General features: G+C 38.7%; 2 pseudogenes; both read left to right on the top strand.

The window, feature by feature from the left end:
* The first annotated feature begins 10,714 nt into the window (after positions 1 to 10,714).
* Positions 10,715 to 12,067, top strand: LOC102835839 (annotated as a pseudogene).
* Position 12,068: 1 nt separating this feature from the next.
* LOC102835463 overlaps positions 12,069 to 15,313 on the top strand; it is a 68,054-nt pseudogene continuing 64,809 nt past the window's right edge.

The following is a 15,313-nucleotide window of genomic DNA, read 5'->3' as shown; positions in this document are numbered from 1 at the left end:
TTTCAGTGTATTGTTCATTCTGATATTTTATTGTTAATCATCTGGACCTCTTTTTGCAGGTTTTGAGTTGTTTCCAGTGCTATATCTATCTTGTTTGACTGATCCTATAGCACTTTCCTGACTTCTTCCTTATTTTCCTCCACCCCTCTGTGGAGCATTTGAATTTGTCTTTATATCATTCTTCTGAATTCCTTTTCAGGCAGATTCAAAGCCTACTCTTCTTCTTGTGGAAAGTCTATGTCTGTCTCCAGCTCATTTGTCTCAGTTAATCTTTTCTGTTTTGGATATGTGCTGAGATCTTTTTTTTTTTTTTTTTTCTTGGACATTTTCAATAGTTAGATGTGTTTTCAATGATTAAATGAATGTATGCTGCTGTGTTGTTAAGCTTACTGAGTGTTTCATGGTGAATGTGATCTGGAGATAGGCTTCTCTTTTCACATGCAATGCCTAGTAGCTGGTATTGGCTCCTGTCCGGATGGTGGGATATTATGGGGTGTGCTTGTAGCTTGGCTATATGGCCACAATTGCTGTCTCTTCTTGGATAATGTAGGGAGAGAAATGTCCCCTCCCCCCCTGCAGGAAAAAAGTGGAACCAAAAGACCAAAAGCAGAAACAACAGAAAGCACAGACAAAAACTACCACTCAAAAACAAAAATTAAACCATAGCCTCCTGTCCAGGAGCCTTTGTTGCACAGGTCAGTGTGCATGCACAGTGAAACCTCCAGCAGTGGGTGGGGGTGTCCACTTGCTCAGGCCCCTCCTCAAGTCACCACTGTAGAGGTACACAGATAGACTTTGAGAAATGAATGGAGGAAAGATTATCCACTATTTTTATCTCTGAAGGTCATTTAGGTATCTGCATAGTCACAGCATAAATCTCAAAATAGCTGTGTCTTTGTATATAGTAGTTGGTGTTGGCTCTTGCCTTTTATCTTGGGGTTTTACAAGGTGCAAATACAATTCGGCTGTATGGCCAGACATGCTGTCTCTTGCTGGGTAAGGCAGGAGTCAAGGGTCCCGCACAGGTCAACTTTAGGACTGAGTCCCAGAGTCAGACATCATAAGAAGCAGCCTAAGGATCAGCTGTGGGACCAATGGGGCTTTTCTCAGGGACCACCTCACTGTGCCGGGGAAAACTGTGGGCGCAACACTGGACCCTTTTGGGGGGTGCACACCTATCTGCCTAAAGGTATCTGGGCTGGGCAGAGAGTGTGCCACAGGGGAGAGGAGGAAAGAAAAGTAAAAAATGAAAAATCCATCACACCTCTTTTTCTAGATCAGGCTCCATGGTTTTTAGCACTGTATCATTGCATCAGCCTGGCTGTAGTCCCCTCATTAATTCTTTTATGGTGTTCTATATTCATTGTCCAGGAGTCCTGGTGTGGCCATGTGGGTTAACTCACCAGACTGCAAAGTCGTGTGAACTGCAAGGTTGGTTGTTCAAGTGCACTAGCTGCTCTGCAGAAACCCTATACAGGGTTGCTATTGGTCAGAAGTGACTCAATGGCATTTAATAACAACAGCATATTCATTGTCCAACAGTAACATGCAGATGAGGTTATTGAAAATACTATGGCTTGGTCAGGTGCACCTTAGTCCTCAAACTGACATCTTTGCTCTTCAGCACTTTAAAGAGGTCTTCTGAAGCAGATTTGCCTAATGTAATACATCACTTAATTTCTTGACTGCTGCTTCCATGGTGTTGATGGTTGATAAGGACAAAATGAAGTTTTTGACAACTTCAACATTTTTGCTATTTATCTTGATGTTATTTACTGGTCCAGTGGTGACGATTTTTGTTTATATTAAGGTACAACCCATACTGAAGGTTGAGGTCTTTGATCTTCATCAGTAAGTATTTTAAGTCCTATTTGCTTCCAGCAGGCAAAGTTGTATCATCTGCATATCACAGTTTGTTAATGAATCTTCCTCCAATACTGATGCCATGTTTTTCTTCATCTAATCCAGTTTCTTGGATTATTTGCTCAGCATACAGATTGAATAAGTATGGTGAAAGAGTACACCTTGCTTAATTTTAAACTGTTTGGTGTTTGAACCACTGTCTCTTGGCCAATGTACAGGTTCCTTATGAGCACAACAAAGTGTTCTGGAATACTTATTCTCTGTAATTTTTTCCATAGCTTGTCATGATCCACACAATTGAAAGCCTTTGTGTAATCAGTAAAGCATAGGTAAACATCTTTCTGGCATTCTCTGCTTTCAGCCAAGATCCATCTGATGTCAGCAATGATACCTCTTTCCATTTCCTCATCTAATCCAGCTTGAAGCTCTGGCAGTTCCCTGTCAATGTACTGTTGCAGCCATTTTTAAATTATCTTTGACAACATTTTACTTGCATGTGATATTAATAATATTGTCTGATGATTTCTTCATTCTGTTGGGTTACCTCTCTTTGGAATGGGCACAAATATGGATCTCTTCCTAGTTGACCAGGTAGCTGTCTTCCAAATTTCTTGGCATAAATGACTGAGTGCTTCCAGTGCTGCATCAGTTTTTTGAAAGATTTCAATTTGTATTCTGTTAATTCCTGAAGCCCTGTTCTTTGTCAATACCTTCAGTGCATCTTGGTCTTCTTCCTTCAGTATCATTAGCTCTTGATTATATGCAACCTCCTGAAATGGTTGAAAATCAACCATTCAATATTTTGCCCATAGAAATCCTTGAATATTGCAAGTTGGTGCTTGAAATTTTTCTTCAGTTCTTTAAACTTGGGAAATGCTGATTGTGCTCTTCCCTTTTCATTTTCTAACTCCAGATCTTTGCACATTTCTTTGTAATATTTGACTTTGTCTTCTCAAGTTGACCTTCGAAATTTTCCATTCAGCTATTGGACCTCCTCATTTCTTCCTTTTGCTTTTGCATGTCTATAATGGAGAGCATGTTTTAGAGTCTCTTTTGTCATCTGTTTTGATCTTTTCCTTCTTTCTTTTCTTCTTAATGACTTTTTGTTTTCTTCCTGAACGATGTTCTTGATGTCATCCCACAACTCTTCTGTATTTTGGGTTTTGGTATTTAGGATTTAATCTATCATCTATTCTTCAGAAGATCTCTAAATTCAGGTATATAGTCAAGGTCATATTTTGGCTCTCATGGACTTGTTTTCATTTTCTTCAGCTTCAGTCTGAATTTGCATATGAGCAATTGATGGTCTGTTCCACAATCTGCCCCTGGCCTTGTTTTGACTGATGATATGGAGCTTTTCCATCGTCTCTTTCCACAAATGCAGTCAATATGATTTCTGTGTATTTCATCTGGATAGGACCATGTGTATAGTCATCTCTTATGCTGTCTAAAGAAGGTATTTGAAATGAACAAATCATTGAATTTGCAGAATTCTATCATGTGAACTCCAACGTCATTTCTATCACCAAGACCCTATTTTCCAACTACTGATTCTTCCTCTTTGTTCTTAATCTGTGCATTCCAACCACCAGTAATGATCAATACATCTTGATTGCATGTTTGATCAGTTGCACATTGAAGAAGTTGGTAGAATTCTTCTATTTCATCCTCACTGGCTTTAGTGGATGGTGCATACATTTGAATAATAGTGGTATTAACTGGGCTTCCCTGTAGGCATATGGATATTATCCTATTACAGACAGCATTGTACCTCATGACTGATCTGGATATGTTCTTTTTGACGATGAATGCAACACTATTCCTCTTCAATTTGTCATTTCTGGCATAGTAAACAATGTGGTCATCAGATTCAAAAAAATGGCCAATACCAGTCCATTTCAGCCCACTAATGTCTAAGATATTGATGTTTATGAGTTCCATTTCATTTCTGGCAATTTCCAATTTACCTAGAACATACTTTGTACATTCCATGTTCTGATTATTAATGGATGTTGACAGCTGTTTCTCTTCATTTTGAGTTCCTTGTGTATAGCAATACATATTTCCACAATATTATGTATCATAACCTAGTTCAGGAATTTCTAATATTTTCCATGTTATCAACTTCATATTTACTTTGTAAAACCCAACTTAACAATTCTAATATCCTGAATGATGCATACATACACCTACCTTGTGGTTCAAACTGACATTTCTATCCAGTGCTTTTTCTACAGCATCACACCAGGACTCCCATTAGCCAATGAGAGATGCAAATCAAAATAACACGATATCATCTTACCCCAGAATTAATAACAAAGTTTGAAAAAAATAAAACAAAAATTTCTGGCAAGGGTATGGAGATACTGGGACCCTCCTACATTACTGGTATGATTATAAAATGGTTCATCTACTGTGGAAAACAGTATGGGACTACCTCAGAAATATCTTATGACCCAGCAATCCCTCTACTTGGTTATATCCACAAGAAATAAGAGCCAGGACACGAGTAGATATATGCATACCAATGTTTACTGCAGTACTATTCACAATAGGAAAAAGATAGAGACAGCCTAAATGCTGATTGGTGGAAGAATGGATAAACAAACTTTGGTACATGCACATAGTGGATTACTATGCAACACTGAAGAATAAAAAGGAAGCTGCAAGACACTTCATAATATGGATGAACCTGGAGGACATTACGCTGACTGAAATTAGTCAATTACAAAAGAATGAATATTGTATGAGACTGCTATTGTGATCTCATATATACAATTGTGAGGAGACCTGGTGTGGGGCTGTAGGTTAATGCGCCAGACTGCAAAGCCATTTGAACTACAAGGTTGGCAGTTCAAGCTTACCAACAGCTCCTTGGAAACCGTATACAGGGTCGCTATGGGTCGGACCCGACTCGATGGCACATAACAACAACAACAACAACTATTGTGAAAACCCAAGAAAAGGTCTTCATGCTAAAAGAAACATTCTTTGATGGTTACCAGGGGTGGGAGGGAAAGAAGAGCAATTCACTGGCAAAACGGTAGATAGATACATGTTAACTGGGTGATTTGGGAGGGTAATAGACAAGAAGGGAGAGAGCAATAGACAAGAAGAGGGAGGTTGGCAGAATGATGAAGACACTGGGAGGTAGGCAAGGGCTAAAGGGAATAGAGGTAAATAATGATATAGACACAACCTTGGAACAACAGTGTTCTGCAGGTAGATACTTGTATAGACACACTGGCTGAGTGGATATGGAAGGAAGAGTGGGAGGATACCCACAAGTATTCAAGGGTTTGAAAGAGGATGTTTATATATGAGTATTTACCTTTGCTGAAAACACAACTTTGAATGTGGTGGAGCACACAGTGGGCAATATGATGTAAACTTCTTAAATATTATCAAGCATCTTACGGCAATGAATTGCTGGGCCTGGGGGCTAAGGACCATAGTGTCAGGGGACACCATGGTCAATTGGCTAACATAGTCCACAAAGACAATGCTTTACATCCTGCTTGGCTAAGTAGCATCTGAGATCTTAAGACTCTATCTAAGGGCAGTTATTGGTCTCTCCTTGTACAGAAGAAACAAGAATGATGAGAATCAAAGATTTTTGGAATGAATTAGTCCAGTGAACTAATGGAGCATGTAAACTTCAGTCTCCACAACCTTGAGACCAGAAGAACTAGATGGTGTCTTGCTACCACTATCAACTGCTCTGAAAGGCATCACATTAGAAGGTCCTGGACAAAGTGGGAGAAAATGTGATTCCAATCTTGGCTTGTACTTGCATTTTATAAAGAATATTAAAGAGATTAATAAGAATAATAAGAAGTGCAGCTAGAGTGCTCCTTGGAGGCCAGGAGGGCTAAACTTCGTCTCTCCTACTTTGGACATATTGTCCGGAGGAAACAATCGCTGGAGAAGGATGTCATGCTGGGTAAGGTGGAGGGTTGGAGAAAAAGAGGAAGACCCCTAACGAGATGGATCAGCCAGGTGGCATCATTGATGGCATCAAGTGTGGCAGCGGTAGTGAGGTTGGCCCAGGATCGGACATTGTTTCATTCTGCTGTGCATGGGGTCGCTATGAGTTGGTTCTAACTGGATGGCACCTGACAACAACAACAATTAAAGAGATCCATTTCCTAGTCAACCACAAATCCATCTCAAATCATTTTTCTTACGTCATAGTATTCTTCCTTGGACTTCTGCCTAGCTAAATGCCCTAAACTCTTTCTCAACCTCAGTCAACATGGTGGTTTCTGTTTCCTTTTTTCTTTCTTAAGTCCTTTTCTATGGTTAAATGAGAAACAACTCTCTTTAGAGGATGGAGGGGTGAAAAGCTGAATGCATAAAAACAAATTTCTCTTTAGTAGGTGAGAGTGGTGATGAATGCAGGGCCAAAACCTTGTGTTTGAATCAATCTTATCTCTGCCATAATTTTCTGGAATGTTTCACCTTTGCGATTTTAATTTTCTCATATACGAAGAAGAATCTGTGGCTTGCTCTGGTCTTTGTGAGGATACACATTTCCCTTCTCAATAATTGGAAAGGAATGAAAGCAGTAGCTCACTGAAATGGCTCATGTTGGAAAGGCTGCAATCAAGCAGAGAGAGTGAATTTACAAAGTTGAAAAATTTCTCAATTTGAAATATTACCTGGGCCATTCATTCTGAGACCATTTTATCACCTCTTTTGGGATAATGTGATATAAAGAGATTTTCAAAGAGTCTCTGTTCTAGGTTTGTGAAGGAGAAAATTGGATTTCTTTCCCCCTAGTCAGTTCTCTGTTCTTTGTTTAAAAGGCCAAAGGGAGTATAACCAGTATGATGAAGATTATTGGTCAAAATGCACAAAAGAGTGAGTGTTTGCTGAAAGAGATCGAATTCCTTGCTTATGATGAAGCTGTAGGATTCACACTTGTCATCATTTCCATCTTTTGGAGCCTTCTGGTCTTGGCAGTCACAATTGTGTACATGATATACAGACACACTCCCCTTGTAAATGTCAATAACTAGGAGCTGAGTTTTCTCATTCAGTTTTCTCTTGTTATCACATTGCTGGCTCCCATGTTTTCCATTGGAAAGCGATATAACTGGTCCTGCAAGGCCCACCAGGTCACTCTGGTACTTGATTTTCTCTTTGCCTGTCTTGTATTCTTGGAAAGACTACTTCATTCTTTTTAGCTTACAGAATCTCCAAATCCCAAACTCATTCTACATTAATTTGCCCCTTTATTGGAAAAACCATTGTGCTAATCTTTGTTCTAACAGAGATTGGCTTATGCACAGCCTACTTGGTATTGGAACCCCCAAGTGTGCACAAGAACATGGAAGATCAGAATATAAAGATCATTCTGAAATGCACTGAAGTTTCCATAGAATTTTTAGGCTCTGTGTTTGGGATTGAGGTCTCCTTGACCTTATTTATGCTTCTTTACAACTTTTGTGACTTGCCAGTTGCCAGATAATTACTATGAAGGAAAATGTATCACCTTTGGGATGCTGGTCTTTTTAATCATCTGTATCTTTTTAGTCCCTGCTTACTGAGCATGAAAGGCAAGTTAAAAGTGGCTGTTGAAATATTTGCAATCTTCTCATACAATTATGGTTTGTTCGATTGCATATTTGCTCCCAAATACTTCATTATTCTTCTGAGGTCATAGAGGATTACAGATGAAATTGTTGGTGGAAAAGTCTCAACTACAGATAAGAGTATCCCATTGACTTCAGCCTCTGTGAGCTTTGAGTTTAACAGTACCATGGTGTCAACTGTAGTTCTGATTGACTAAAGGTGTAAGTTATATGTGTCCTTCAAAGTTGTCATGGTGACATGACCTGATAGTTTCTTTCAGGTTGCTATGGGGTGACGCTGAGGATTTAGGACTCTGCTAGTGTTTTCTTTGGAGTTCTGGTGTGGCGCTGTGGCTTAATGCGTCAGACTGCAAAGCCGTTTGAACTGCAGGACTGGTGGTTCAAGCTCGGAAACCTGATACAGGGTCGCTATGGGTCAGAATTGACTCGACGGCACTTAACAATAACAAGTGTTGTCTTTGGAGTCCTGGTGTGGTGCTGCGGGTTAATGTGCTGGACTGCAAGGTAGGTTTGAACTGCAAGGTCAATGTTTCAGGCTTACCAGTCACTCCTCGGGAAACCCTATACAGGGTTGCTATGGGTCAGAACTGACTGGATGTCACTTAACAACAGTAAGTGTAGTCTCAGCATGGTATATGAAATCACATACTATATGATACTATTTAGCATGAATTAGAATACTTTTAAATATTGTAATTGTAAATGATTTTACTGCACTTTAAGCATTTCCTAATATTTTGATTTAAGTGAGACTATGTAAAACAAGTAATCTAAAGTGATGGATTAAAAATTTGACTCTTGAATATGTTTTTGTTCTTGCATCATGAGCATGTGATCCAGAAATTTACATTAAACACAGTTGTTGTTGTTGTTGTTAAGTGCTGGAGAGTCGGTAGTGACCCATAACGACCCTACATAGGGTTTCCGAGGAGTGACTTGTGAGCTTGAACTGTTGACTTTGAGGTTCAAAGCGACTTTGCAAGTACAGCGCATTAACCCACAGCACCGCACGAAGACTCCAAACACAGTCATAGTGGGGACCAAAAGGGACATCTGTTCTATATTCTGTTAATGCTCCCTTGACAGAGATACCTTTTCTCTGATTGAGGCAAAAATTACAGCTCATAAACTTTTCCCTGGAGCAGAGAATTTAGATTTCAAAGGACTTGCAGCACAGACAAAATATTGCAGGAATTGAGATTTCAACAAAACTCAGTCCCTCCATGAACTCAGATGGAAATCCTGTCCCAGAGGATTTTCAGGTTTTTCTAGAGCAGAGTAAATGGAAAAATATTTGAACTCAAACATTATGCTTTAAAATATAAGTGAAGGGAATTAAGGTGTCAGCAAAACAGTTACTCAGTTGATTACATAGTAAATACCTAATGGCAAAAAAGCAAATGTTAACTTAGAACTTGCATTAGAAAGTAAGATTTACTTTGGGATAAACTGAATGATAGATATCTGTTCTCCAATTATCTAAAAGATGTTTAGTTCTCACGTTGGAAATGTTCTAAAAATATATTCAATCTTCCTCCAGATACGAAATTTAAAAAATGACCTATATGTATATTTATATGTAAGGTGATTAAATACATGGAAAACAGAATATGCTGATAAACCAGAAACCATGTGTATATTTGACTTTAGGACTCTAAAAAGATAGGAAAGAGGTCGCTTCAAGAGAAGTTAATTATGTTTATGAATATCAATTAACCAAATTTGGCAAATACTCATGCAGGCTTTTAGGAGCAGAAACAGATACCAGGATAACCAGTTTAGCAGGACAGGCCAGTTAGGGACTTATTTACTGATTTTCTAGGATGATCATTCTAGATAAGACAAAGAGGATGTTTCCTTTAATGTAATTTAAGTGGAAAATTTAAGTGTAAAACTCAAAAGTGAAAATTTGCTTATGTTAAATACCTAGACTAGGCCAATATATAAGGACCAAGATGTATCAGTGGTTCTCAGGGATGGGAAAAGGAAGAATGGAAGACATAATACTTAGGGGACTCTGAGCTTCTGTTAAAGGTGATGGAAAAATCTGGGAACAGATATGTTGAGCAATAGGATGAATGTAGTTAATGTTACTGAGCTGTATATGTGAAGATGGTTCAAATGACAAATGCTTTGTTATGTACATATTTATCACTCACACACAAAAGTGAGCATGTTAGTGGCTCACTGGCCTCCCAGTATTTTCTGGAAAAACATCTACTTTACCCATCCATCTTCCAACACTTCTTCCATGCTTTTCACCACAGATGAGCCATTACATCACAACATATTCCAAAAAACTCACTGCCATTGAGTCACTTCTGACACATAAGGACCCTATAGGCTAGAGTCCAGCTGCTCCATGGGATTTCTGAGACTGTTAATCTTTATGGGAACAGACAGCTACATCTTTCTTGTTTAGAGAAGCTGGTGGGTTTGAATTGCCAACCTAGTGGCTAGCAGCCCAGCACTTAACCCTGTATCACCAGGACTCCTTATATCACATCATAGAGTAGGGAAATTGTTTTCTTTCTTCTTTCATTCAACCCTAGGACAGGCTTTGCAAAAGAGAGAATGGTATGTCAAAATATAGATCAGTGTGTGTGTGGGTGTTAAGTGCCATCAAGTCAGTTCCAACTCATAGTGACTCTGCAGAGTTTCCAAGGAGTGGCTGGTGGGTTTGAACAACCAATCTTTCAGTTAGCAGTTCGGTGCTTATCCTACAGAGCTACACCAGGAGGTCAGTGAACATCTGTGACTTAATTTCTTTTTTAGTTATACATGCAATTTGAATGGTCTCAATGAATCCTCTTGAGATTTAAAAAAATCCGGATAGTGATTCACTTATGGTGACTTGTTTACCTTTATATTCAAAATACGTGAGTAACTCAAAAGATACTGTTGCTAGGGTTCCAGTTCATGTATGCAAGGGTTTATTACAAGCAACACATATTTAAACATATCTCTGTGATGAGTTGATGACCTCAGGCAAGTCTCAGGGTACCTTAAAAAAAGTCCAGTTCAAATAGTGGCTTCTGAAGATATCTGCTGAGCCAGTTACATTCAAGGCAGAGAGACCAGCTCAGAAGATTATGGTGACTCAGGTTTTGGGATTCCAAAGAGGTAATCATGATAGATTTTTCTTGAAGGATATAGGACAATCATGGGGATTAGGAAGAAATTTGTACAAAATGGAAAACTGCATTCATGAGAAAAAGACCAGGAAAGTTGCAGTAAGAAATTATTTTTCCATCATGCCAATGTACCTGCCATGCATTCTCAAGAATATCAAGCAATAGCTGCTGGTCCAGAACCTGCAGCTGCCCCCAGAGGCCCACACTGAGGCCAGCCTGCAGCACGAGCTCACCTGGCTCACCAATGAAAATTTGGATTTGATGGAACAGCTTGAAAAGCAGGGTGAGATAATTTGGAAACTAAAAAAGCAACAGAAAGTATTTGCCAAAAAATTGGTTGGGACAGGCCATTGATAAGCTCATCTATTCAGTCAACATTCCTAGGAAAGAAAAGGATTTCCAAGAAATGCTAGAACACAAGAAGGAGGATGAGCAAAACCTTGTTAAGAATCTGATTCTGAAGCCACGTGGTGTAGCAGCCTATTTAATTCCAGGGTTATCATCATTCATCTTGTTTATGTGTGTTCGACATACTGATGACCTAAATGAAGACCAGAAAGTCATTGCTAACATCAACAGTTAACAGCATCAAAAAGTATTGAAGAAAAGAGGTGATGATTTTGAAACTGTCACCTTCTGGCTTTCTAACTCATGCCAATTTCTGCATTGTTTGAAGCAGTACAGTGGAGAAGAAGGATTTATGAAGCATGAGATATCTCGTCCGAATGAATACAGCCTCACCAATTTTGACCTGGCTGAGTGCTGTGTTGAGTGATTTGGCCATTCAGATCTACCAGCTGCTCATGAGAGTGTTAGAACATCCTTTAGCCAATGATTGTCTTAGGCAATCTGGAGCATGAAACAATTCAGTTTATGTCCAGGGTGAAGCCCACAGGACTAAGCAAATGGACCTCTAGTATCACTGATGAGGGTGCCTACACATTAGATTCCATTAGGACCCAGAACTGATCAAGCAGGTAGTCAAGCAGATGTTCTACATTATGGGAGCCATCACGCTGAACAACCTCCTTCTGCTGAATGACAAAGGATCAAAGGCATGCAGATCGAATACAATGCTAGTCAACTGGAAAAATGGCTACCTGATAAACAGCTGAGAACAGTGGGGCTAAAGAAATTCTGGAACCTTTAATTCAAACTGCTCAGCATTTGCAAGTGAAAAAGAAAACAGATGAAGATGCAGAAGCCATTTGTTTCACATGTAATGCTTTGACTACTACCCAGATTGTCAAAGTGTTATTTTTGTATACTACAGTCAACGAGTTTGAAGGAGTCTCTGTATCTTTTATTCGTGCTATACAGGTACGTTGTTTATGAGACAGGAAAGATTCTCAACTATTCATGGATGCTAAACATAGCTTTCCTGTCACCTTTCCAATTAACTCATGCTCCCTTACACTAGAAACGATCCAGATTCCAGCCAGCCTGGGCCTGGGGTTCATTTCATGGGTCTGAAATGGATGTCAAGCCAAACACAGATGATATGTTCTTGCCTGAAGTAAGAACCCATTATTTCTGGTGAGTTACTGAAAACACATTTAAAAAGATAATCTCCCAATCGAGGTTATTAACTGGAAATCTCCTAGCATACTTTCATCACGTGGGAAAGAAAGATGGGGCTCCTTGCACTAGTTACTTTTTATAACAACACTTATCCTGATCAGTTAGGTATCTCAAGTTTACAAGCAGGTGAATAGTAGAAGAAAAAGGAGGGAGGAAGGGGGAGAGAGGAGGGAAAAATGTGTCTTCAGCTGCCAACATTTTTGTAAAATCCTTATTACCACCTTTAAGTGGTATGGAAAGCATAAATTCTATTATCTGAGCTGTTGTTAGAAAGGATCCAACAAAGAAACTCCTGTGAGCTAAACAGAACTGAAAGAGAAATCACCACAGAGTCCATATCAAATTAGGCATCAATTATGTTGGTACTGTTAAACTGGAATGAAGAACTAAACGGGCAATATGTGGAAAAAAAAAAAAAAAAGTCTATCAAGGGCTGTCCTACCAAAATTTCATTGGGAAACATTACCTCATCTACCCGATCTTGCCCCTTCAGACTTCTTTTCGTTCCCGAACTCAAAGAACATTAAAAAGGAACACTATTTGAGTCCCTTAAGGATGCCAAAATTGTTGTGTTGACATAGCATAAATCTAAGCATGCAGAATTCTTCAGGAAAGAGTTAGAGAGATGGAAACACTATCTTCAGAAGTGTATAAATCTATAGGAAGGGTGTGTCAAGAAACAATAGAGTCACCTTTTAATATTTTTATTTAATAAAAGTTTGTCTGATTGACTTACTCTGATATTTCAATCTCAGGGGAATCCACTTCTCTGCTAAGATACTGATTATTGGACTCTCAAGAGGTAATCCCAGAGTCTATGTGGGGAATATCAAAGACCCAATTTTGTCCTTTCATACTATGTGCTTCAGGAACATTCTTATCATTGGATTTACAAGCTCTGTAATCATGTTTTTCTGACTGGCAATAGGCTTGGGAAACTAGAAAAAATAAATATTACTAAGAACTATATCAATGGAACAAAGAACCTCCTGTGAGCTAAGCAGAACTGAAAGAGAAATCTGGAGCATGGAACTTCCATTTTTAATTAAAATAGTCTGAAGTTATCAGTTGATTTAGTACGCATATATTGTGATAGGAACTGGCTTATTGAAGTGAAAATGAATAGTATATGAATGTCAAAGAATGACTGTCTAAGTTTTGTATTGTTTTAATCTTTGTAATTAATTGCTGATCATATATTAAAATACTTCTCATAACATTGAAGGAAATTTTTTCCTTGGATGGATGTGCCATTTAAAATTGTTTCTAATGGGGAAAAAAAAAAAAAGACTGGAATCTCTATCAGCACATGTCACCTTTTATGAGAATCTCATATAGAAACCATGAGTGACATTCCCTGCTACGGATGAGTGCTTGCTGGTAACTACGTACTGGGCCTTGGGGAATAGCTCAAAATTAATCTGTAGATGTTGTATCAAAATATTGCAGTTGCCAGTTTGGGAGTCATATACAACTTGAAAGACTTGGGAGAAAAATACACAACACTTTGCTCAGAGCTTCCTTATATACATTCAGGGTTAAACTCTTTTGGTAAACGAAATGCTTGTCAGCGCTGCTCAGACTCACACCATAGATTACTTCCTTTGGGCTAAAGCCAATAGATTGCTGATAGAAAGTGAATATATGTTCCTCCAAAGACTAAAAATAAAACTACCATATGGCCCAGCAATTCCACCCCTACGTATATGTCCAAAAGACTTGAAAGCAGAGACTCAAACAGACATGCGTTCAACAATGTTCATTGCAGCACTTCAACAATAGCCAAAAGGTGGAAACAACCTAAATGCCCATCTACAGATGAATGGATAAACAAAATGTGGTACATACATACATACATACAACAAAATACTACACAGCCAGTAGGAGAAGTTTTGACACATGCTGCAGTATTGGTTGGGGTTTGAAAACATTATACTGAGCCAAATAGTCAACCACAAAAAGACAAATATTGTAAGACTTCTCATATATAAAAAAGATAAGAAAAGGAAAATGCATGGAGAACAAACTTTATTAGTGATTACCAGGAGTGAGAGGGAAGGGAAAAAGAGGAGTTAATGGTGATAGAAAAATAGCCTTTGAAATTATTGTCAATAAAATGTATACATGTACAAAGTTGAATTGGGAAAAGTTGTGTGATAGATATATTCACAACAATGATGAAAGAAGATGACCTCCGTTTGTAGAGTTAGAGTCATGGTTTCGTGGGACATCTCAGTTAATTGGCTTAATAATGTGTTTATTACTTCTGTCCTACTATTAGTTTGCTTTGCAGTGCCTGGGCTCTTAAAAGCTTGCAAGCAGCCATCGAAGGTACAACAATTGCTAGCTATTCACCTGGAACAGAGGAAGGAGAATGAGAAATAGGAGGAGACTATGGAATGTGTGGCCAATTGCTTCCAAGAACAACTGCTTCCTTAACTAGGAGATTAGAAAACTGGATGGTGCCAGACTATCATACTGAACATTTTAATCAAAGTTTTCATAGAATAATCCTGATCAAAAAAGGGAAAATGCAGCACAGAATTTCAAATTCTCTTGAACTCTAGATTTTCTAGAGCCATGAAGGGTAGATGAAACCCTGAAGCTAGTGCCCCAAGATAATCTTTAACCTTAAACAAACAAACAAAACAAAATAAACACACAAAAAGAATGAGTCAAAAAGGTAGGATATTCCAACTACCAGATTAATCTCAAAACAGTCTGATCTCATCTCTTTCCTGCTAATCATCTCCCACTGGATCTCCACTGTGTACAGCGTGAGGCCACATGCTTCAGTCTGGCATTCAAGACCCTATCAACTGCTTCTGATATTCTATTTTCGGTCTTATGTTATGTACCTGCCCATTCCCTGGACTTCTGCAACAACTGGAGCCTATTTTCGATTTGGCTCTCGTGGACTTGTTTTCATTTTCTTCAGCTTCAGTTTGAATTTGCATATGAGTAATTGATGGTCTGTTCCACAGTCTGCCCCAGCCTTGTTTTCATTGATCATATGGAGCTTTTCCATCATCTCTTTCTGCAGATGTAGTCAATTTGATATCTATATATTCCATCTGGTGAGGTCCATGTGTATAGTCGTCTCTTATGCTGTCTAAAGAAGGTATTTGAAATGAACAA

Source organism: Chrysochloris asiatica, unplaced genomic scaffold (genome assembly GCF_000296735.1).
Source record: "Chrysochloris asiatica unplaced genomic scaffold, ChrAsi1.0 scaffold00113, whole genome shotgun sequence".
Classification (NCBI taxonomy): Eukaryota; Metazoa; Chordata; class Mammalia; order Afrosoricida; family Chrysochloridae; genus Chrysochloris; species Chrysochloris asiatica.
Note: the sequence above shows the minus strand (reverse complement) of the source record. Positions and strands in the feature narration are given on the sequence as shown.